Here is a 6,096-nt window from a genome sequence, read left to right as displayed (position 1 = left end):
ACTTCCATATTCAAGTCATATGCCCACTTGAATGCAAGATTAAAGGGAAAAGGTAGTTCCTTACCAATATTACCTTCAATTCCTAAGGAGAGTAGCAAATCACAGCTTTCTTCCCTCAAAATCACACCACACCAAGCTTCTTCTTTCCTTGTTGCAACTTTCTATGGATGGATTTAGAGTTTAAGGTTGAATTCCCCACAAAATCAAGCTAGGAATCAAGATGGAACTTGGAGAAATTTTCTCTCCTCTCTAATTTCGGTCATGACAAGAAAAAATGAGAGAAAGCTTGGCCAAAAGAAAGATAAGAATGAAAGAAAGCTTTCTTAGTCAACATGTCATGGATTGTTGACACTTGGCGAGCCAAGATTTTTCCTATTTTTCTTTTCTTTTCTTTCCTTCTCTTGGTCAACAATTTCGGCTAGCTTAGGGTTAATTTTGGAGAAGATTAAATGAAATAAAAATAATGAGATTAAGGAAAGAAAGTATCGGTCAAGTGGTGTACTCAACCGATAACAAATGGCGCACGTCAGTTCAAGCCTATTTCCTTAACTCTCTTGTACTTTTGTTTTAACTTATGAGTCACTAACTTACTCTTAGCACTTTTAATCACATACATCCTCTTACTTAATACCTGCTCTTATCCATCAATTTTAGCACACACATCTCACCGATTGATCACACTCCCAAAATGCAACAAAACCCTAACTACTCTAACTTTAAAGTAAAAGTAAAACTTTTGACTCAACTAATGAAATCACCATGAAATTTAGGGCTAGTAAATAGTTAAATAGCCAAGTAAAGAAATATAGAAGAAAATATAAATTAATGGTTCAAAAATAGGAGGAAATTCTAAAGGAATTTTTGAGTCCTCACATATACTATAATGTAGTGGTAGTTTAGCAATGTCAAAAAAGTTTGTTTTTGGATTTATATCAATAATTAACCTTAATTAGATCTAACACTTTTGTGAAGCATAAGTATTAAGAATTCTTAATTTATTAAGGGAGGCTAATGTAAATAAGAAAATACATTAAAAATTTTAGAGGGGATAATATAGATAAGAAAGAGAATTTTAAAAATATTGAGGAACAAAGTTGATGAGAATAAAATTTTCAAATATTTTAGAGGGGACAAATAAAGGAGTAAACTTCATTTTTTCAAATTAGTTCAAACCACGAGATAATAGAGTATATATTTTGAAACTATAGGGGATTTTTCTATAGGTTTGCTTAACCATAGAAGAATTTTTTATATTTTACCCTTAAAAGGTATAATAGGTATATCAGGTGAAATTTTATTTGTTTCCAATACAAATATTCATAAAAGAGGTATGTGTATCTCAAACCTATTAATGCAGTTGATTTCAATCATTTTGTCAAATTGATTCAAACTACAAGGTACTAGAATGTGTGTTTTAAAACTATATGGGATTTTTTCTATAGGTTTGTTTAACCACAGGGGTTTTTTTTTGTATTTTATCCTTGACGGGTTTCAAATATGCACTCAAATTTAATTTCAAATACTCCCATTTTTTACAAGTATATAGGTCGTAATTATAGGTTGAGTATAAGGGTTGATCCCACATGAAGTTTGAATTTCAATTACTACGACCTTATTTCACTCTATTATTTAGAAAGTTAAGTAATAAAAAGCAATTATGTCAAACAAAGCAAAATTGTAAACTAAACTTGTAGATGAAAATCTTAGAGGAAAAAGTACCAAATACAAAGTTCTATGGCATAAATACCACTAATGGTCAAGAATACATGTGAAATGATCATTCTCTTTGTTAATTACTCTTGTTGTGTTAGGGATTCATTTCCAAGGTTAATCAAGACTCACTCTCGTGATGAAGCTATAAATGCTAGTTCATATAGTTCATGAAATGCAACATGAAAATCCACTCAAGTATACCATTATTCTCCTGTGTCTATTTCTTAAGTTCCATTTGTTCTTTTCCAAACATTGTTACTCAATTTCTCAAAAAAAAAAAAATCATTGTTACTCAAATTCATTGATTAACAACAACTAAATTGTGACAGCCCTACCTCACCCTAAGGCAAACCAAAGGGTTCGGCGGACCGCCTGCCCAACTCTCGTCGGGACTACGGATCCGGAACAAATGGAAACCTTACCAAACGCTCAAAAGAACTTCGAGAAGATAACACTCAGAACCCAATTGAGCCGAACTATAAGATACAATCAATCTTTAGGACAACATTCCCACAGACATATAACCATAAGGAAACACTATACAATATACAAATATACATATTAGTAAGTTTATATACCGAAAGAAACATTTTATTAAGATACATTCAGGGTTTCCAAATTGTCGAGGAGCTATACCCAAAAGAGCAAAAGAATTTCTAACTAGCCCAACTCAGTCTTCAAAAACATCGAAATTCCAAAAGATGGTTCTCTGTAAGGAAAACAAGGATAATGGGACGGGGTGAGCTAAAAGCTCAATGAGATACCAAACGTATAAACAGTAGAAATCATGAGAAATCACTTTTAGGGCACATATACACGTCAAATATGAGAAATGAATGAACATCACAGTTTAAAGGATACAGGTGGCTCTCAAGAGCCCAATCCCATTTGCAATACTTGATCCAACCTAGTTGACCCTCCGTCAACATTCAAATAAAGGAACCAGTCCAGTAGAACACCACTTTAACGCCAAATCCCGTCCACCAACCATACCCCTTACCGGGCTCGAACGCCAAACAGGAACAAGAATGGTAATACTCGAGTATACCGGAATCAAGAGTCTCAATACTCAAAGATTCCCTAGGAACAGGCACCCATGGATTGTCAATTTCCTCGACCAAACCCTTGCTGGCTCGATTCAATCAACTCCCCATGAGGTTGAGCTCAGATGTAACAGGAAGGTCGTTGGATACACTTCCAAACGACATTATAACAGGCGCAGGTAACAGATTCAAGTATATACAGGAAACAAGCCACATAGGCCAGAGAACGAGTGTGATAAAGTACACACTCGCCTCTTACAGAATAAACAGCCGATAAAGACATTCAAATAGCAATTTGCAAGTACAGATAACCATTTTAGCAATAATTCAGGGGAGTGGTACACTCACCGGTTCCAGTACAGATACTTCAAAAGTTTTTTACCCAAAGTGGCTTTAATCGCCAAGAAACCCTAAAATAATCAAGATAAAACAATTATAGTTCGTACATCCACAAACCCAGTAAATGGAATGCATAAATGAGGCCCGACTACATGTCGTACGCCTTTCCAGGTTAAGTACTAGTACAGAAGAATAAAAATATGACTTTTGAGTAAAAAGATAACAGTTGGTCCTAGGGTTACAAACAACCCTCAAAACCCTTCATTTTTACTAAGATCAACTCAACTTGAAGGAATCGCGTAGCCCTAAAATTTTGGGCAGCATGCCCTCTGTATTTTGCTATATTCCAGCCATTTATGGCTTCATTGTTTTTCCTCAAGTCAGTCCAATTCAACACATAAGAAATCTCAATACAATAGCCCTTCAACTAGGCTCAAGTTCATCCAAATACAAAGCAAGTCTAGGAATGCAACTAGAAATCAAGTTTTAAGGACAAAAGCTAAATAGCAGGTTTGACGTCCCTTAGCGGAACTGACACAACCGAAGCTACGCTTATCGGATTGGGGTAAAATTTATACTGTTTCGAAGCTAAGATAAAGGCCTACAACTTTGATGAAGACCACTTAGTCCAGTTCATAGTGTATCTAGGTCAAAATTTCAAATTACAGAACCAGCATCTCACAATCAGACTAGTTAACCGCACTATGATTAAACGACAATAACTCAGGCTACCGAAGTCCGATTGAGGTGTATCTTATGGCGTTTCGAAGCCAAGACATATACCTACATTTCTTATGAAGCCTCCAAAGCTAAATCATGCATTTTAGAGTCAAAAATTGAAATCCCCACGAAGACAGAAAACTGTCCGCGAAAATAGGGCTTATGGGCAGTCAAGGGTATTTCAGTCATTTCACATGGTACGGTGCTCCGATCGAGCTGAAATTTTACAGGAAGCTATAAACATCATTTCCTACAACTTTTATGTTTTAACCTAAGCCTAATTCGGCCTCTAACATGGTCAAATAAAACCGGGCAGAACAGGGCAAATTGAAACCCTAAACTGGAATTTCCGCACCAAACCAGAAATTTTCCGCAACCAATCATATCCAACATATACCAACTTCATTTTACACTATAACAAACCATCAATCCATGACTAAACAATAATTACTATATAAAAATAGAAAAATCAATAATAAATCAAAAATCCATCAAAACTCCACTTCCAACCATCAAACCTACTACAAATCAACATATTTAGCCACAAAAGCCACTAATTTGACATTAACATGAACAAAGAGGAAGTTGTAAGCAAAGTACCTTAACACCTCAAGAAAGATAGTAGCTTAGGGGTTTTCCTTCCAAAACAACTCCACCAAGATCTTCAAACTCCCTTAGCAAGTCACTTTTGTGGACTAATTCAAGGTTTAACCGGTTGGTTTGCAAGATCTAAGCAAGAAATGAAGAATAAAAGTTGAAGGTTTCTTTCTTTTCTCTCCCTAAGGAGCTCGGCCAAGAGAGATGAAATGGAGATGATTTTTGGGTCAAATTGAGGTTTTAGTAAAGTTAAGGAATAGTGGTCAAAGTCCAAACTCGAATAAGAAAGTGACACGTGGCACCTTTAATGGGTCAAGCTTATTTTCTTGCTTCCAATTGTTAATCTATCTAGCTAACCTCTTATTATCTCCTAGCACCTAGTAAATTAATCCCGGTATACAAAACGTAACCTAATTGGTCGAATTTGTCGCACTTAACGCCACTAGCGGGTCCCACGTCCAATATACACTCTTTATTTCTCGTGAACTAACTTATACTAGAAAAATGATTTAAACACTATATTTAATTATAAAAATCTCAGAAAAATCAATATAATAGGGTATAGTGACGAAAATGCATGCGAGAAAATAAAATAAAATATTATGAAATAAAGAAAATTTACGGGTCCTCACATAAATGATTTGCAATTGGTGATCAAACTATTACAATTGTTAAAGCAAGAACAAATGGACTAACAAGTACAAGATCTAACAAGAGTATTCACATATCACTCATATTCAAGATTCCATTAGGTTCATCTATTCCTTAGACAAAATATTTAGTTCATCATGAAAAAATAAGCAACAAAATACAAAGGTTCCATGCAATAATTCATATTGACAAGATTAAAAAGAAAGAGTTGAGAAAGCTTGGCCAATGAAGAACAAAGCTCTTCAAGATCTTTAATTAAACTTCCAAAATGAGCTTGTTACAAGGAGTTTCTCTTGGATGAACTTCTACAATTTTTTCTCTTCAAAGGGAGAAAATTAACTACTACTACTATTACTATTACTACTTGGAGGAACAAACTTCACTCCAATTCCTAACTCTTACTCTACACCTTACTCTTGTTACAACTTCATCTATTTAAAGGCAAAACTTACTCTACACAAGACAAAAGACAAATGATCTTCACCATGTGAACACAAGCAAAAGTAATGCTTCAAAAGTCAAGAAAGGAAGCTTGAATGATTCTTCCAACTTTGGAATGTTAATCTATCCTCCTTTAAGTCTCATCAATCATGGTTGGTCCAACTAGCACAAATTCATCAAGAAGAATCAAGTTGCACAAGTTGTGCAACTTGCAAAATTTGGAACTGACAAAAAAAATCAGACTTTGGACAAGGACCAGTTTTGAGGACCGGTTTCTTCTTAGCAAAAATTTTTTCAACCAGTTTCAAACCGTTTTGTCTCTAATCCATTTTTCCGACCGTTTATTGGTCAAGAAACAGTTTCTTGCCTTGTTTTCTGACTTTATCTTTGCATACTTAAGGTTTTTCTTGCTTAATTTGGTGATCAAACTTCTAATGAAACTTCCATTTCTTACCTGCAAAAGTAGATCACCCAAGTAAGAGAAAGGAAATAAAAACTTTCAACATAAGATCACATGTGCTTAAAAATTAACTTATGAAAGATAAAATATAGAAAAGTCCCCTGAGGTCATACGAACATACAAAAAAGCCCC

Source organism: Coffea eugenioides, chromosome 6 (genome assembly GCF_003713205.1).
Source record: "Coffea eugenioides isolate CCC68of chromosome 6, Ceug_1.0, whole genome shotgun sequence".
In the NCBI taxonomy this organism is placed as follows: domain Eukaryota; kingdom Viridiplantae; phylum Streptophyta; class Magnoliopsida; order Gentianales; family Rubiaceae; genus Coffea; species Coffea eugenioides.
The sequence above is the reverse complement of the archived record's forward strand: the minus strand, read 5'-3'. Positions refer to the sequence as shown.